Genomic DNA, 19,321 nt, shown 5'->3' with positions numbered 1-19,321 from the left:
ACGTCCTTCCTTCTGCATCACCACCTACCTGGCTCAGGGCCCTGACATCTCTCACCTGGGCAGGGCACCTCCCAGCACCGCAGGACCACCACCAAACTTTCTTCATAGAAAGCATTCTGCACTCAGCAGCCCATTCTAAAATGCCCGCCAGGACACTGTTCCCACTGCCCTCCACACGGAGCTCCAATTCTTCAGGGAGTAATAAGGCCAAATGTCCTGCCTTCTACTTCTCCAGCTCCTCTGATTTCTGACCCTGCCCAGCTTCTACCCCAGTCAAATTGAACAATTTACAGTTTCCAGAACGCTCCACACTTTGAACCTTCCTATATCCCTTTTCTGTTGTTGTTTTCTAGGTCCTTCTGTATGGACTGGCCTTTCCCTTCTAGGGTGACTCCTGCACTAAGGCCCTGCAGTCTCAGCTGCACTTCCTTCCTCTGAAAGCCTTCCTTGCTGCGATGTCTGGGGGGCATACCCCTACATAGCCTCCTACTCCATCCATCCACTCAACAGATATTTACTGAGCATGTGCTGAGTGCACAGAGAACTCGAGGTCCTGTGGGTTCTGAGGTGCAAAAGACAGACATAAGGGGCTGGAGTTGTGGCTCAGTGGTAAGAGCACTTTCCTAACATGTGTGAGGCCCTGGGTTTGATTCTCAGCATCGTATGTAAATAAGTGAATAAAATAAAGGTCCATAACATCTAAAAAATTTTTTTAAAAAAAGACAGACATAGTCTCTGCTGTTAGGATGTTCATGAGGGTAGATAGGAGACAAACTCATAAATAAATAAGTTCAAGGAATGGTAGGTAGTATAAACAAATTAGAACAACTGAATAAGAACAGAGAGTAGCTGGAAGTGGGACAACACTCAGAAAGATCTGGAAGACATTTTGGAGTATAAGGAGGAGTGGATCAAAGGAAGATCTGAAGAAAAGTGTTCCATATGGAGAGAGATGGTGCAAAAGTCCTGAGGTGGAGCAGGCAAGAAAGCCAGTGTGGCTGGAGCAAGGCAGCAGGGCAATGTGGGGAAATCTCCATCCAGTGGGTGGACTTAGCCTGGCTACCCAGGGCCTTGAAACCAGGACAGGATTTTGAATTTTTTTTTCCTGCAGTGCTGGGGATGGAACTAGAGCCTCATGCATGCAAAGTTTGTGATCTACTCTAGCTCCTGGATTTTTTTTTTTAAAGTCCAATAGCTAGGAAGACAATGAGCAACTCAGCAGAGGAATTATGTGATTTACCTTAAAAAGACTGCTACTACTACTCAGAAGATGGACCTGGGGGCTGGGATTGTGGCTCAGCAGTAGAGCACTCGCCTAGCACAGGCAGGACCCAAGTTCAATCCTCAGCACCACATAAAAATAAAGGCATTGTGTTGTGTCCATCTACACCTAAAAATAAATTAAAGAAAAAAGGAAAAAGGAGATGGACCTGGGGGCAGAGATGAAACCTGGGAGATCCCAGTACACAGAGAGATGATTCTGGTGGGTGGAGCTAAGATGTATGGTGGAGGCAGAGCCCACAGGCCCTGTGGGACTGGATGTGGATGACAGAGCAAGAAATCAGGATGGCCATTGTCACTAGCTTGAATGTGGTGGGTTAGTTACTAAATGGAGAGGACCCAGAAAAGGCAAGTGGAATGTGAAAACCCAGCATTGTTTTGGACCTTATTTTGTGTTGCCTTTGGCACTCTAGTTGAGAAAGGTCATGACAGACTCATCTGGCTCTGAGTTTTACATCAGGGACCATCCTCCACATTCACCATCCCATCCCTACCCCTGGTGCAGGACCTATGGGCATAGGGCATCGAGTAGGCTCTCCATAGACTTATGATTGATTGAGGCCAGGGACAGTGGCACATGCCTGTAATCCCAGCAACTTGGGAGGCTAAGGCAGGAGGATCACAAGTTCAAGGCCAGCCTTAGCAACTTAGTGAGGCCCTGTCTCAATATAAAAAAATAAAAAGGGCTGGAGATGTGGCTCAGTGGTAAAGTGCCCCTTGGTTTCAATCCCCAGTACAAAAAAGAGAAAAACAATTGGGTCATGAATGGAGGTGGGCTACTCAAGTGCCTGTAGTCTAATTTAATGCTCATTTATTTGTTTTGCAAAATAGCCTTAAGAATATACCCTTCAAGAGTAACATTAGTCAACTTCACAGAAACTCAAAAGCTATGGTAGTTGTCAAAGCATGGACCCATCAGCCCCATCTGGAAACTGTTGGAAATGCAAATTCTAGCCTCCATCCCATGCCTAGAGAATCAGGCTCTTTGAGTGGATGCCAAGCAATCTGTTTTTTTTCATATGTGGGATACTGGGAGTTGAACCCAGGGTTTTGCGCATACTATAAAAGTGCTCTTTCACTGAGTTATACCCCGGGCCTTTGGCAATGTTTTAAAAAGCCTTTCAGGTAATTCTGATTCAGGCTAAAGTTTCAATTGCTGATCTGTGAGGCCTAAGTCCTCATACAGGTTATGTTGGGTACACGCCTGGGGGAAAAAAATGATCGTTGGGGTCCACCCTGCTGAGCAGGATCCAAAGCAGACCTATCACGCCTGGGGTAGTGGCTCAGTGGTAGAGCGCTTGCCTAGCATGTATGAGGCACTGGGTTCGATCCTCAGCACCATATAAAAATAAAATAAAGATATTGTGTTCACCTAAAAATTAAAAAATAAATATTAAAAACAAAAACAAAAAACAGACCTATCCACCCCTAGTTGGGTTCAGGTTCTGCCCCTCCAGAACTCATTTCAGTTCTGGACCAAACCAGATGGTGGCGCCAGCACCTCAGGCTTCACTCTGGCTTCATAAGCTAGAGACCCTGAAAGAACTGGCCCCCTCCCCAAGACCCACATTGGGCTGGGAGCCTGAGCTCCAAGGTCTGCTCCTCGTTGGCAGAGGTTTTATAGTCTGGCCTTTACCAGAGAGAGGGGCACTGAGGCTGGCACACCCAAATTGGGGGCCAGCCCTTATCTGAGGGTTAAGTAGATAGGCTAGAAGAACCCCCTTGGTCAGAGAGAAAATAGGGGTGCCAGGCTGCTGGGACTTGGAGGTCAGTGGCCCAGGTAGGCAGCTCAGGCTAAAAGGGGTCTGGCCACTCCCCCATTAGCCATCTTCCTACCTTGCCCACCTCATTCGAGGTCCCAGGTATCGCTTGCTAATGAGAAGAAACAATCTGGAGGTGCCCCAGACCCAGAGAGGCACTCTGGTTGGGAGTTCTCATGACCTGGTAGCGAAGCAGGCTAGGAGTGGAAACCCAAAGCAGGGAGGATGCTTGGATAGAGCTCTTACCAGTTGCCAGCTTCACAGCTCCTGAGTTGGGGGCTCTCTGGGTCCCGTCCTGCTTTGTGACCAAGGAAGCCCAGGATCTTGGTCAGAGAATGGGCCCCTGGCCCTGCTCCTGGTGCAGCTCAGCTGATGGGAATCTGAGAGCCCAGCCTGGGCCCCCTCCCCACCTCTGGTTCCAAGCCCACTTCCAAGAGGACTGAGCAGAGGCTTGTCTTCCATATGCAACCCTGTCCCTCATCTTCCCTATTTGAGGGAAGACTGAGACCCCTGAATCCCATCTGGAGGCATCCTTGCCCTGACTGTTTAGAGTTAGCATATCCTTCCTTTGCTCTTGGAATCTGCTCACACCCCTCTCATCTCCAGGGGTCCACCCAACACCCACACACATCCTGAAGGACTACCCTCTCCCTCTTGGCCATGCCCTCCTCTTCCAGGACCCCAGATGAGGAGCTGTCCTCTTCTGAGGCTCTGCCTTGCTCTCAGGAGGCTGGGACCAGTCCAGCTGTTTTCCCTGGGCAGCCAGCTGTTTTGCCCATCAGGAAGTAGCCCTGGCTCCTCTGCTAAAATCGTTGCTCTGCTGCAGCGTGGCAGCCCTGCTGGGCCAGGGCCTGGGAGCTGTTAACTCCTCCAGCCCAGGCGGCCCTTCTACCTCCTGGCCTCATCCTTTTTGCCTTCCCCAAACCCACTCGAGTGTCCTGTCCCAAGGACTTCTAAGGACTCCAGGAAGATGGAGTATTTTATCCTCCCCTCTCCCAACAACTGCTGACTTGCTACTCACACAGAGCCTTGTCCTCAGGTGAACCTAGGTGATGCGGAGGTTCAAAGGGCCATCAAATTTTATCAGAATAATTATAGTACTAATACCCACCCTTAACTGCTTGATGTGTGGCAGCCATTGTGCTGAGTGCTTAAGATGCATCACCTGATTTCCTTTTCCCAACAACCTCATGATGTGGGGAACATATTTACTTTCCAGAAGAGGAAACCAAAATATAGAGAGTCTAAGTCATAGCTCACAGCGAGTAGGGTTTGAAACCTGCTTATCTGGCCAATCCTGATGGCTCTGGAATCATCCCCCCCAACACACACACACACCAGGTATTGCTGTTTAAGGTTCCCTGAGCCCTCTGACCCTGGCTCTCTTTTCCTAGTCTGGGCCTCTGAGAAATGGGGAAACCAGTGGATGGAGTTAACACCCCACCAGTTCCCGGATGTTGAGTTGGGCGCTGTGCCAGGAGCTGTGCACAACACCTTCCAAGTATTTATTAGCGGATTACTCCTGGTGGCTGCGGTCAGCCTGGGCTAGAATTCCAGCTCAGCACCTCCTCTGGGCAAGGGACTTTCTTTCTCAATCTCTCAGTCTCCAAAACTGGAAAATGGAGATAAGAACAAGGGTACTGCATCCCTGATTTTGTTGTGGAAAAGAATAAGAAAATGCAAGTGATTAGTCCAGGACCCAACACAGAAGGTGTGGTGGGAACGCTAGAGTAACTGTTAACCACAATCTGGAAGGATCTGAGTGCCACCATGGAGCACCTCCATGGTCAGCACAGAGTGGGTACATGGGGGGTGCTCTGTCCTAATATGTGAGTGAAGCCTGGTCCAGGGAAAAGCAGGCTGGAAGAGGACCACAATGTACCCAAGATCACAGTTACCAGTCACCTGGAGAGAGTTGAAATTCAGCCCATCTGCTGGATCTCCCAAGGCCGCCTGTTCTAACTCTGTGCCCCTGTGCCTTCTCTCCTGAGGCCAGAACCAGATCTGGGGAAAGGGCAAGGGAATAGGGACAATCCCAGGGATAAGACAGCCCAGAAGGTGACTTGACTGGGGCTGGGTGGGATCTCAGGGTCTGGGAACGACCCCTCAGGATGCAGTGACCCGTGCTCTTCCCCTTTGTCCCCTCCCCCCTGCCCACCCTGGGTCAGTTCCCTGGTCCCAGCCTAGACATCTGGAACTGAGGCAGACAAAGGGCTTCGGGAAGGGACAATAACCTTCTGTCCATTTTCAGATGCGGCCGGGCCTGGCCAGGGCTGGGGGCCGGAGCCCCGGGAGGCGGTGCCAGGCCCCCCGCGGGCAGCGGACAATGTTGGCAGTGATGGAGAGGAGGCATTTCAAAGCGTTTTGTTCCCGCTGACCCCCTCCCCCCCACATCTCGCCCCAGCTCGGGGTGAGGCCCCAGCCCCACCCCCAGCCACCCAGGCCTTACGCTGGGCGGCTTGGGGACCGGCCACATTCTTGACCTCAGGGGAAAAGTTTAGACTCTTTGCGCCCTGGGCAACAATAACAGTGTCACAGAACTGATTTAGGAGCAGCACTTACCATCACAAAGCAGCAGACAAAGAGCCAGGGCTGAGAACGAGCAGGCCTCAGTGTGGATTCCACAACCGCTGCCCATTTCTCTCCTGGGTTCTGCCTAGGCTGAACTGGGTACCAGGCTGTGGACTCAGGGCACAATGGGGGATAACCTGAGGTGGGCAGGAGGTGAAAAAAGGCAGTGGGATCCATCACCAGTTTGCGGTGTGACCCTGAGCAAGTCCTTCCTCACCGTGGCCTCAGTTTCCCTTTCTGTAACAAGGCTCAAGTACAAGACTAAAGCAGGAGATTCTGATCGTGTGGGCAGAAGGGTTTCAATAATGATGGCTGGGCAAGTGACAAGTGCCTGTAGTCCCAGCTATTCAGGAGGCAGAGGTGGGAGGATCCCTTGAACCCAGGAGTTTGAGACCAGTCTGGGCAAGATGAAATCTGTCTCCCCCCACCAAAAAAAAAAAAAAAAAAAAAAAAACAGAGCAAGATCATGGGATGGTGACGTTGGTGAAAGGACATATACTCCACTTTATCTGGGTACTTCCTAGGTGCTGGCACTATGCTGATAGGACAGCCCTGTGTGGCCTTCAGTCCCTTTAATCATTTAAACCTCATGCACTTCACAAGCAGGTAGATAATTGACCTTGATAAAATGAGGCTCAAAAAATTTGAGTCATGCTGGGTGCGCGGTGCTTGCCTGTAATCCCAGCAGCTTGGAAGGCTGGGGCAGGAAGATCACGAGTTCAAAGCCAGCCTTAGCAAAAGCAAGGCACTAAGCAACTCAGTGAGATCCTGTCTCTAAATAAAATACAAGATAGGGGCTGGGGATGTGGCTCAGTGGTGGAGTGCCCCTGAGTTCAATCCCTGGTAACTCCCTCCCCCACCAAAAAAAAACAAAAAAAGTTGAGTCACTTGTCCAGGGTCCCAGCTTGGAGGCTGTCATGGCCAGGCTGCTTTACTCCTGATTATACTCCAGTGGGAAGGACAGGAGCGTGGAGGCAGCTGAGACTAGAGAGTTGCGGGTGGGAGGGCCTCCCCTCCCAGCCAGAAGGCTATGAATAAATAAATGTCTGATTACCCCCAGGGGGAATTCGACCCTTGGAGCAGGTGCTTTTAAAAACTAGATTGGTTCTTGTCTGTGCCCAGAGGTTGGCCAGGGTGGACACCCAGACACAGTGGACTGGACACAGTAACCCCCAGTGCAGGCCTCTGAGGAATTAGAGGCCATGTAGAAGAACATTTAAGAGCTCGGGGCTCTGGAGCCAGCCCCGCTGTGAGCTAGAATTCCAGCTTTGACTTTTCCTGGCTGTGTGTCCATGAACAGGTTACTTCAACCCTCTGTGCCATGGTTTTCTAGTCTATAAAACTGAACCCAACTTGTAGGACTGTGGTGACTTTTCAGGGAGGTACAGGAAGACCTCCGAGCAGAGTTTGACATAGTGTGGACACCCTGTTTCTACTTGGCACAATCGGACACTTCACAGTGGGCACCTCTGGGGCCCTGTAGCATGCAGTCATGGTTAGACACCCAGAGCAAAGAGGTCCCTGTTCTCTGGGATTTGTAAACAAAGGCCAACCCTGAATCCCCAGGGAGGATCAGAGGAGACTAGCTACTCTGAGGCCCAGCAGTGATTGCTCTGGCTTCCAGGCTCTTTCCAGGGTATGGTGCCTGGGCAGGGACAGAAAGGGAGGGGACCTGAGGTGCTGTTCAGACCCTGCTCCTCTTCTACCCACAACCAGCCCTTATTATTTTTCTTTCTTTCCTGTGATACTGGGGATTGAATCCACGAGGGCTCTACCACTGAGATACATCCCAACCCCTCTTTATTTATTTATTTATTTTGGGACACCATCTCTGTAAGTTGTGATCCTTCTGCCTCAGCCTGCCAAGTCACTGGGACCACAGATGTGTACCACCACGCCCAGAGCAACCAGCCTCCTAAGTCCAAAAGGGAGGGATAAAGGTGGCCAGGGGTGATGACCGCAGCGCAAATGATACTGGCCTCAGTGTGTAAAGGGGCCTGACTGGTTTGAACACCACATCCACTGATTTGCTGTTCATCCAGGATGAACTCTCTGAGTTCATTCCAAAAGTCTTTTAGATTCCAAAGTGTTAAAGCAGCCTCTGATTTCACCAAGTCTAATCAAAGTCAGTTTTGGCAGAGTGCTGTGGCATGTGACTACAGTCCCAGCTATCAGAAAGGCTAAGGCAGAAGGAACACTGGAATTCAGAAGTTCAAAGCCAGCCTGGGCAACATGGTGAGAATCCAACTCAAAAAAAAAAAAAAGTGACTTGGAATCCAGGAGTCCTACAACCTAGACTCCAGTCCCTCCCACCTCCCCTCACTCCCAGGGTTTTCCTCTAATTCTCCAAACGTCCTTTCAGCTCCCTTCACCAAAACACCTGTGAGTGACGCGCCAGCCACAGACAGAGGATAAGACAGTCCAACAGAAAATGCCACATATCTTGGGACTCAGAGCTTGTGGGGTGTCCTGAGGAAACCCTTCAAGGTCAGCCTCTCCCTCCCTCACTTCCTGGCTGTGGCCAGAGGGGCACTTACCTGGGGAGAGCATCTTGGGGTTCCCCTCTGCCCTGGAGGTGGACGGCACTGCTGGGGTGTCTCTAACACAAGGTGACTGCCTGCCCAGTTCCTGTGGCTGAGGAGAGCCAGTCAGGCAGCCCTCAGGTACTGGGCCAGCCCTTCCCAGGCCCAGATTTTCCTGGCATCTTTGGACAGGAAGGGCACTGGCCTGGGGGTGGGTGAGGGACAGGGAAAGATTTGAGTGAGGGTATCTCCTGGAAGGCTTATCACCAAACCCTAGCCCCGCTCTCCTGTGGACACTATGCCAAGGGTCCAAGGAGGCACCGCTCAGGAGTAGGGAGAGGGCCGATGGAAAGGCTAAGAAGACCCAGGCCCCTGCTCCATTCCCCCACCGCACCCCCAGGCCGGTGGGGCCCACATTGCGGTGTTTGCTTTTCCTCTCTCCACACTGACTCCATTCAGACTGGCCTATCCCCACCCCAGGCCAGCGGCCAGCAGCAAGCCAGGGCACCAGGGAGCGAGATCACCGCCCACCCTCCCTCCTTCCCAGAGCTCCCTGCCATCCTTGCTGCGGGAACACAGCAGCAACAAGTCTTCTCAGCTGCATGGGGGACTGGGGAAGAGGGGACCACTCCTGAGAAGAGAGAAAGGGAAAATAGGGGGATGGAGAAGAGGGAAATAAATTCAGAAAGTAGAAAAGGGGTGGGCAAAGGACTGGAGGAGGCTGCAGTCTAAGGGGCAGGAGGGTACAATTGGAACTATGACTGGCTCAGGAAGCAGGAGGACCTCGACACACTGGTACGGCCTCACCACCTGGCTCGGTGCCAGGATGACTGGCAGGGCCTGAGCTGGACACTGCCACTGGAAGCTCTTGATGCCCACCTGAAAACCAGCTTCCTCATCATCCCCAGGACAGGGCCCAGGAGGGGCTGTGACCTGGTCTGGGGCCAGGGGAAGGAGGAGGGTGAAAAGTTTCCCCAAGTCAGAAGGCCATGGGGAGGCGTTTCAGGGGGTCCTGCTCTTTGCTCTCTCTGACTGTCACGTTGGTACATAAAGGGGGTAGAAAGGTCAGATGTGGCCTTTCAGGCCCGTGGGAAAAACTCTGCCCATTTCCCTAATCCATATTTATTGGTGTGAGACCCTGGGGTGGGAGCAAGCCCCCGCCCCCACCCACCGCCCTGGCCAGGCCAGGTTAGCACTAAGAACAGGCTCCATGTCACCCAAATCCTACTCTTTGTCTCCAGATTGGCTCCAGAGTCCTCCCCTTCCCTCCTCCCCTTTGCTCCCTCCCAACCCCCCTTGGGGTTGCCAAGCAACCATGGAAGGGTAGCTGAGATATTTTCTTTATTACAAGCAAAAGCAAGACAGCATCATGGCCCCAGGAGAGGAGCAGGGTGGGGGTTGGGGGAAAGGGCGTCCTGTGCTCTGGGGGGAACATGTGACCCCCACCTGCTCTGAACATGGACAGTGGGGAGACAGGTCCCAGAGCCCAAGAGAAGATGGAAGACAGTACATAGTGGGGGTGGTGAAGTAGGAGGGACGCACATTGATCCAGTCTAGATAATTCTAAAAGACAAGGAATTAACAAGAGACCTAGGCCTGAGTCTCTCACCTGGCACCAGCCAGCTGTCCTGTCTGCACCAAGTCACTTTCCTTCTCCAGGCCTAAGCTTCTTCCTTGACAAAAATGGGAATACTAATATTATCTCATTTAATCCTCAGAAAACCCATGAGACATCTATTTTTCCCATTTTACTGGTTGGGAAACTGAGGCTCAGAGATGTGACCTCACATGACTAGTAGGTAAGTGGCAAAGGTGGGATTCTTGAGCTCCAATTATTTTTTTTAAAAGAGAGAGGGAGAGAGAGAGAGAGAGAGAGAGAGAGAGAGAGAGAGAGAGAGAGAGAGAGAATTTTTTTAATATTTATTTTTCAGTTTTTGGTGGACACAACATCTTTTATTTTATTTTTTAATGTGGTGCTGAGGATCAATCCCAGCGCCCTGCGCATGCCAGGCGAGCTTGTTACCACTTGAGCCACATCCCCAGCCCCTCCAATTATTATTATTATTATTATTAGGTACTGGGGATTGAACTCAGGAGCACTCAACCACTGAGCCACATCCCCAGCCCTATATTTTAATTTTTTTAGAGACAGGGTCTTGCTGAGTTATGTTTAGTGCCTCACTATTGCTGAGGCTGGCTTTGAACTATCTTCCTGTCTCAGCCTCCCCAGCCACTGGAATTACAGATGCGCGCCACTGTGCCAAGCTGGCTCCAATTATTTTTTTAAACAACACTTTTATTGAGATGTAACTCACATGGCATACAATTTGCCCACTGAAAGCATACAATTCAATGGTTCATAGTATATTTAGAACTGTGTGCCATCACCACCTTCAATTTCACAACATTTCCATCATTCTTAAAAGAAGCCCGGTTGCTGGGCACAGTGGTGCACTCTGTAATCCCAGCCACTCTGGAGGCTTAGGCAGGAAGATAGCAAGTTCAAGGCCAGCTTCAGCAATTTAGTCCTGTCTCAAAATAAAAAGGGTTGAGGATGTAGCTCAGTGGTAGAGCACCCCTGAGTTCAATCCCCCCGTACTCCAAAAAAGAAAGAACCATTAGCCATCACCTCCCCACAGCTCCTCCCAACTTCCCCTCTCCCCAGCTCCAAGCGAACTGCTAATCTACTTTCTGCCCTACATATTTGCCTATACTGCATACAAATGTAATCATACAATATATCTGAATGCCAATTTACAACTTCAGTGGCTGCTACCTCACTTGGATGGGTGCTGGTTGGCGAGGGTGGAATGGTTAAAAACACGGACTTTGCAGTTTGACAGACATGGGTCTAAAACCTAACTCTGTTGCTCAGTAGCTCTGTGCCTGTGGCAGGTTGTTCCTCTCTCTGGGCCTCAGGTTCCTGATCTGCAATATGGGGAGAGTGACATTTCTCTTACAGGGTTGTAGTGATACAGGAAAAGTGCCCGTTGCTCAGGATCACAGGGCTGTTAACTGGATTACAATAATCCACACAGCTTCCTCTTTATTCTTTGACCCAGGCATTTGATAAAACTTGCCACTTTTAAGGGTCAGGCATCATTCTCGTTGCCAGAGAGGGAGTAGTGGACAGCACATGACCCCGTCCTCCTTCATAAGGCTTCCATTCCAATGGACAGGCAAGAAAGCTGATAAGTGTGACACTTTCAGAGAGTGATACTTGCCATGAAACCACAGCACAGTGTGACAGGGTGATGGTGACAGCTACTATATATTTATTTTTAATTAACAATTATTAATATTATTATTTTGTGGGCTGGGGTTGTGGCTCAAGCGGTAGCGCGCTCGCCTGGCATGCGTGCGGCCCGGGTTCGATCCTCAGCACCACATACAAACAAAGATGTTGTGCCCGCCGATAACTAAGAAATAAATATTAAAATTCTCTCTCTTTAAAAAAAAAATTATTATTTTGTGGAGCTGAGAATTGAACCCAGGGCCTCATCATACTAGGCAATCACTTTTCTGCTGAGCTACATCCCCAAGCCTTTCAAAATTTTTATTTTGAGTGTCACTAATTTGTCCAGGCTGGCCTGGTACTTGCAGACCTCCTGCCTCAGCTTCCTGAGTGGCTGGGGTGACAGGCATGGCCAGCAGCAAAGGCTCCTTTACACTAGAAGGCATTCCTGCCCTGCTTCACCCACTTCGTGGAGAAGGACATCTTTCATACACTGAAACACACAATGCAGGGTGGAGGAGTCCTTGGTATCCTTTCTGAGTGAGGACAGATGACGAGCTTTGGCATCTTCTGAGACTGGGCATGTCAGGTTGTCAATTCATTTCCAAAGGTGGACCACATGGCCAGTCACCATGTGGCATGGGTCCCTTTTAGAGAACTAATGGAGCAACTGGACTCCAGAATGGGCCAGGGCTGGCCTGAGGAGGCACACCGGTGGATCCCAGGCTGAAGGGTCAGGTCACACTGAGACCTGGATTGATAAGAACACTCAGGGACACGACTCCAGCTTTGGAAATACCCAGTACAGAGCTGGTCCTAAGCAGCCTGGCACTACAGCTGCTGCCTGGACACCTACCTGGCTGTCATCCTCAGGATCCTGGCCTAACTTCAAAGCACCAAATGGAGGCCCCGTGTGATTAAACCCTCTTCCAGCCCCCTTAATGAGCCCCACATCAACACTTGCAGTTCTGCACCTAGAACCTTGATTGGCTACAAACATTCATCACCTACTGTCCACTTTTTTTGTCCATTCTTTATTCATCCTTCACTCAATTGTCCCCAAGTCTGCTTTTTCGTCCATCTATCTGCTCATTCATGTAAATATTACGTCAATAAAGCATTCATTCACACATTCAGCCATCATTCATTCAGCAGATGTTTACTGAGCAGCTCCTTTGTGCTGGGTACAGTGTTTGGTCAAATCCTTGGTAAAATGCCAGTCCTGTGGGGAAGGAAGAGCATGCTACTGGGGAGTGAGGACAACTCTGCTCCCCACATTCTGAGAACTGTTTTTCATAAGGGAGAAGGCAGAGCTGGATTTCATAAAGGCTAGACAAGTTGAGTGCACACAGGAGCCCAAACACTCACCCATTTGTGTGTGTGCGCATGTGCACCCAAGTTAGAGGACAATGAGAATTCTCTCCTTACAACAAGCAAAGGCCAAGTGTATTTGGATCCTCTGCACTACAACCATCTCTAGGGAGGCAGGGCATAGTGGCCAGGTATAAAGTGATCCCACTTTATAGACTATATAACTATGGTTCAGCTATGGGAATTCACTGGCCCTGGAAGCCCAAGGTAAGTCTGCCTCTTCCACAAGTTTCCCCACAGCCTCCCCGTTCGAATGAGCGTCTGCATTCTGTAGTCCCAGAGTACTCTGCCAATACTTCAGTTAAACTTTGCCAATACTTCCCTGGAGCAGGGTGTGGTGTCACATGCTAGTAATCCCTGCACTTGGGGAGGTTGAGGTAGGAGGATTCCAAGTTCGATGCCCACCTTAGCAAGTTAGTGAGACCCTGCCTCAACGAAGTGGTAGGGCATCCCTGGATTCAATTGAAAGAAAGAAAAGATCGAATGTGTTTCCTTGTGGCTCTCCCACCTCCATTGGGGTTGGCTGGGTATCCTGCCTGTTCACCAGCTGGGTGCTTTTGGAGGGGCAACATCACTGTTCACTTCCTCTCCCTTAGTGTATACATCAGGTGCCCACTAAACGTTGCTGGGCACAAGTCACCCAGACCATCCAGAACACAGACCCTGCTCCACTGCAGCAAGCTCTCACCTGCAAACCAGCAGTAGCCTAATTAGTCTCCCGTCATCAACTTGGCCCATGCCCCTCAGGCTTCTCCACACTTCAGCCCCAGCAAATCTTTAAAAATGTAAATCTGAACCTGTCAGACCTCTCAGGATCCCCACAGCGTTTAGGATAAAATCACAAATCCTTCCCAATGTCCTGCAAGACCCAGCAGGGTTGACCTCAGCTTTATCTGGAACTTCCTCTTCCATTTGGCACTCCAGCCACACTGAATTCCTTTCCTTCTCAGAATTTGCCAGCCCCCAACCCCCACTGGGGATTGAACCTAAGGCCTCATGCTTGCTAGGCAAATGCTCTGTCACTACATCCCCAGCTCTACTTTAAATTTTATTTTACCTGTTGTAGTGGTGCACGCTTGTAATCCCAGTGGCTCAGAAGACTGAGTCAGGAGGATCACAAGTTCAATGCCAACCTCAGCAACTTAGTGAGACCCCATGTAAAATAAAAAGGGTTGGGGATATAGCCCAGTGGTAAAGCACCTCTGGGTTTCATTCCCAATAAATAAATAAATAGATAGATAAATTTTAGTTAAGATGGAATCTCACTAAATTGTTCAGGCTGGCCTTGAACTTGTGATCCTCCTGACTCAGTCTCCCAAAAAACTGGGATTACATGGGTGTGCACTATGCGCGGTGCTTAGCTCACAGTAGGCATTCCATAAACGTTCAAAGACCAGAGTAGATACTCCTTGGCTCCTCAGTCCCCAAGGGTGAGAGGAAGGGCAAAAGATGGGCTTTAAATATTGCTGTGGGGCTGGGGATGTGGCTCAAGCGGTAGCGCGCTCGCCTGGCATGCGTGCGGCCTGGGTTCGATCCTCAGCATCACATACAAACAAAGATGTTGTGTCCACCAATAACTAAAAAAATAAATAAATATTTAAAAATAAATAAATAAATATTGCTGACACTGGACTGGGGTGCAGCTCAGTGGAAGAGCACTTGCCTAGCATGTGCAAGGACTTGGGCTAGATCCCTAACACCAAAAACCAAATGAACAAAACAATAGTGTCCACATCCCCAGGAGCAGGAGGAAAAGTCCTCCTCCTAGATCTCAACTAAAGACCCAGCCTGGGAGCTCCCCACCTGCTCAGAGACATCCCGTTGCCCGCTCAATCCTGGTTGTACTTGCAGGAGGAGGATAGTATAGGGCAGGATTATAATGTAAACGGACAGGGACAGAGTGTCTCCCAGGTCCCACTGTTTTGAGTGCATTTACAACAGTCACCTCTGTATCTGCTAAGAAAAGCCTGGAAAAACCAGTGTGCAGTTTGACAGCCTTGAGTTCCAACTCTGGCAACATCACCTGGCAGATGGGAGCTAACCACTAATCTCAGTTTTTCAGTGGTGGTGGTGATAATAGTACCTAATTCCCAAGGTTGTGTAGAGAGTCAACAAGGTAACTACCTTCATTTTATTTATTTAGGCAGGGTCTTGCTCTGCTGAGGGCTGGCTTTCTGTCTCCACCTCCTGAGTGGCTGGGACTACAGGTGCACCAGTGTCAGTAAACTACCTTTATTTTATTATTTTTATTTCTAAACAATTTATTCTTTGTGATACTGGGAACTGAACTCAGGGGCACTTTACTACTGAGCTACATCCCCAGCCCTTTTATTTTTAATTTTGAGACAGGGTCTCACAAAGTTTCCCATGCTGCCCTTGAACTTGTGATCCTTCTGTATTAGCCTCCGTAGAGGTGTGCACCACCATGCTCAGTTAAACTATCTTTAAAGCATTTAGTGCTCAGCATCTAAGACACTTATTGCTATTATTATTAAGTGGAGCACTTCCAGGAATTGAGATCTGGTTGGCAGAGCTTTGTCTCTATAAAATCCAGAAGCCATATTTTGCCACCTTTAAAAAAGAAACTCCAATGAATCTATGTGGTTCATTTTTTTTTTAAAGAGAGAGAGAGAGAGAGAGAGAGAGAGAGAGAGAGAGAGAGAGAGAGAGAGAGAGAGAGAGAGAGAGAGAGAGAATTTTTGATATTTATTTCTTAGTTCTCGGTGGATACAACATCTGGTCGCACGCATGCCAGGCGAGCGCGCTACCGCTTGAGCCACATCCCCAGCCCCTGTGGTTCATTTTTAATTGATGGGGTATGCATGCAAACACCCACAGACATTTGATTTGTTGGGGGAGGACATTGTTCTAGACTTTGGAGGAATAAAGATAGAAAGGGCTCACTTCCTGTCCTAGGGAACAGAATGAGTCAAACTGATAATCACAATTCATTTGGGCATATGGCAGGGCTGCCCAGAGGTTGTGAGGACAGGAGAGCATTTCAGAGCAGGATGATAGGGTGTGCAAGGGCAGAGTTTTGGGTTTAAGGTGGATGGAAGGCAGAATGAATGAAGACTGGCCATTCATTCCCCCTCCAGGGGTGATATTCAGTGGGATTGACAGACTGAGCTCAGGAAGCGAGTTGGGTACCTCTTTACCCAGCAATGTAAGAACCTAGTGAGGAGTGGGTGTGGGAGTATCAGACCTTTCAGAGTCCCTGCTCTCCTGAATGGGTGGGCTGTCCAATGAAAGAGACAGTGAGGACACAAGCATTAATAAATTCCACGCTGCTCTCACACCCACCTGCTCCCCCTCCCCCGCTGCTAGAGCAGAGGTATCCTGGAGCCTGGAGCTTTGGAACCAAGCCTTTTTCCTTGGTTGGAGAAGGGGGCAGCCTCCAGATCCCTAGTGGTGTGGTCTCTGGAGATGGCGTCCTCAGACTGGGGTTTGGGGCTGCATCTCTCCTCTCCTATCCTACTACATGGCCTTCTTAGGGGCTGGCTGACCCTCTGACCTCCAGACTGTTCCCCCCTCCCAATAATACCCTGGACAGGAGCTCAAGGAAGAAGCGATCCAGAGGCCAGGCCATAGGTCTAGACATAGCTGGAAAGCAGGGATTGGGCCTTAATATTCTGGGGGTCCCCTGAATTCTCTTGGGGAGCTCAGCCAAGGCCAGGGCCTGATTCAGGTCACAAAGCGCAAGGCCGGGATGTGGGTGCCTGGCCCAGGAGGGAGGGGACGTGGGTAAAGGGGTCAGGCTGAGGGAGCAGGCGGGGCATTGGGAGTGGAGGGCGCTGTGTGGGGGTGGGAGGGCGAAGGGTCCGGCCGGTGCAGAGGGGGGCGGCCCCCAGGGAGGGGCACGCTATGTCTTTAAGAGCTGCCTGAGCGCAGGTTGCAGCTGCCTGGCCAGCCCGAGGAGAGACAGCGGAGATTCATTACCCGCCGACACAATGACCATTGATGGCCCCGTGGCGTTATTCAAATCCAGTACCAATTGCAGCCGAGCCCCTTTCTCCGCGCCAGGCCCGTATTGTTGGAGCGGCCCACTAAAAGCCCGCCCCGGCCCCGAGCCGCCAGAGGCGCCCGCTCGGGTTCAGCCCTGCGCCTCGCCAGCACGCCGGTTCTCAGTCCGGCTCCCCGGGCGCTGCAGGTGACCCGGCGGCGCATTCCAGTGCTCCCCGCCGCCCGGGCCACCGCCACCGCCGCCGCCACCTCCGGCGACTCAGCCACAGGGAAGCGGAGAGCGCCCGAGCCGGTGCGTGCGCGGGGCTGGGCGGGGGCGGGGGACCCGCGAGTCCAGCAGCCCGGACCCCGGGCTCGGAAACGCGACCCGGCCTCGGGCCCCAGCTTTCCGGATTCTCGGCGAGCCCAGGCTGGGGGACAGGGAGAGGGGAGTCGGGGTTCCCCGGGCCTGGCAGAGATTTGCCCAACATGGGGCGGCACAGACCCAGCGTGGTCTACTCCAGGGACCCCGGGCCGCGTTCGAAGGAAACACTCCAGGGGTGATGGGGATCCCCGTGCTGTGTTGGGATCCGCGTGCCTGCTCGTCCACCTTACCGCGGGATGGGGCGAGACTGCTGAGCGTCTGCGAGGTATTCCGAGGGGCAGCTCCGGAGATCTCCGGGTCCGGCGTTTTTAGAAAAGAGCGAAGCGGAAACCCGCAGGAGACCGGGGCCTTGAACTCTGGGGCTTCGCCACTGATTGTCCAAACGCAATTCTTGTACGAGTCTGCGGCCAACCGAGAATTGTGGCTGGACATCTGTGGCTGAGCTCTGGGCGCAACAGGGGTTGGGGGATGCAGGGACCAAGCTCAGGGAAGCCGAGACCCTGGAGGATGGGATGGGGGCGGCTGACTGGCCCCAAGTGTGAGGATCGCGGCCCCAGCTCGACGCGCAGAGGGACGCCGATCCCTGCCATCAGCGTCGCCGTCGCCATCCTCATCCTCTTTCCTTCTCCTCCTCTGCGGGTGACTGGTCCCTCCTGGCGGGGTCCTCCAGTAGATCGCGTCGGTTTCCCCCCTTTAAAATTTCTGCCCAAACGAAGCTGGCACGCAGCAGCGGGACCCAAATGTGGTCTGGGAGCCCGCCCTCGGCCAGAGCCGCAGGAAGTCGGGGGTGAAAGCAGATGCCGGCGAACGCGCTCGTTAACTCGTTTTTGAATTTGTTCTATCGCATCCCCCGACCGGTATCCCCTAAACAAACAAACAAAATCCTAAATCTGCCCCTAAATTCCAAGCCAACCAACCCCTCCCACAAACCCCTCCAGACGGACGGATGGACTGAGCCTCCTCCAACCGCTGCTAGAGTCCGAGAAGCTCGGGAATCATGGGCTCCAGCCGGGCAACCACCTCTGCTTTGGAAATATAACTTGGACAAACGAATCCTTTTCATTAAAGAAAAATCTTCGGAGATAGTGGGGTTTATTTATTCGTTTATTTCCTCAAAAGTTGGGGTCAGGGAGTTGCATGGGAGGAGAACCACTGGCAGCTGTTGGGTTGAGCCAGTGTCACCTGTCTCTGACTCCTTTTGGGCTATAGGCTAAAAATGACCTGAAGTGCCTTATCCCTGGCCAATTTCCATGGTGGCGCTGGCATCAGCTGTGGGGAGCACCCGATTTCTCCAGCCCCTCTCTTGTTCCGCAGTAACTGGGGTGTGGTGGAGGCTGGGATACCCCACATATATCATTCCACACCCTTTGCAAGCAGCGGAAAGGAACCCTAGTGTGGTCAGTTCCAGGAAAAGTGGGACAGGCCATTCCTGAAGCTCCCCAACAGGAGAAAGGGAGGGACCCTCAGGTTACAAGAATTTAGACAAGCTGACCCTCTAAAAGTGAGACTGTGAGGGCCATTACAAGTCCTTTACTCTGTTCCCTAATATGGAGACTCTGACCTCAGCACCTAATGAGGGCTGGTCATGCGGGCTCTATGGACAGCGTTCAGACCCAACGCTGGCCTTAATCTGCACCCAGTATTGCCTGGACCAGTAATCCCAACATGGATGCTCCCACCCACACATGCCTAGAGGGCCACCACTGCAGCAGGACTGGGGAGAAGTCCACCAGCCAGGGGTCATCTGTTCTCTAAGAGAATGATGTGTGCCCGACATTCTTCCCAACACAGCTGGGACACTGGGCACTTTCGTCTCCACAGGGGGAGAAATTCCACCTGAAATCACTGACATTTAAAGAAAAGCAATGTTTGGGGTGGGATGATAGTGCCCTAATTCTTTTTTGAGGTCTCCCTCCAGCAGACAAAGCTCTTTCTGCCAGATCACGGGAAGGAGAACGGACTCTCATATATGCCACTCCCATTCTGGGTTCTGGGGCTGCTGAATGCAGCTGGTGGGACAAAGCCTGGTCTTGGACAGACCAGTGGGGATGTCCTGGGACTCAGACTGGCTCTGTACCTCCTTTTCCAGATAGTCCTATCAGACTACCCTCTCTGGGGTAGCTTGAGTTTTAGCCATTTGGTTAAAGCGCAGCTGAGAGCCCTAGGTGAGGATAGAGAGGTCATATCAGACAGAGGCTTTGGCTGGGGGAACTGGGGTGCCACCCATTTCTGATGAAGAAGCTCCAAGCAAGGC

General features: G+C 51.4%; 1 protein-coding gene across 4 annotated transcripts in view; it reads right to left on the bottom strand.

Moving 5' to 3' along the window:
• Cercam (cerebral endothelial cell adhesion molecule) overlaps positions 1 to 17,914 on the bottom strand; it is a 32,289-nt gene extending 14,375 nt beyond the window's left edge. Inside the window, exons 1-3 of one of the 4 annotated variants that reach the window (XM_078048341.1) lie at positions 8,150 to 8,578; positions 5,604 to 5,749; positions 4,947 to 5,045 (exon numbers count right to left, since the gene is read on the bottom strand). The gene's annotated coding sequence lies outside the window, so the exon portion shown is untranslated. Of the gene's footprint in view, positions 1 to 3,287; positions 3,307 to 4,946; positions 5,046 to 5,603; positions 5,750 to 8,149; positions 8,579 to 17,297 lie in introns of those variants that run through there. The other 3 variants (XM_078048340.1, XM_040286401.2, XM_040286400.2) reach the window with 3 other exon arrangements.
• Between the last annotated feature and the right edge of the window lie 1,407 nt (positions 17,915 to 19,321).

This window comes from Ictidomys tridecemlineatus, chromosome 4, assembly GCF_052094955.1.
Source record: "Ictidomys tridecemlineatus isolate mIctTri1 chromosome 4, mIctTri1.hap1, whole genome shotgun sequence".
Classification (NCBI taxonomy): domain Eukaryota; kingdom Metazoa; phylum Chordata; class Mammalia; order Rodentia; family Sciuridae; genus Ictidomys; species Ictidomys tridecemlineatus.
The sequence above is the reverse complement of the archived record's forward strand: the minus strand, read 5'-3'. Positions and strand labels throughout refer to the sequence as shown.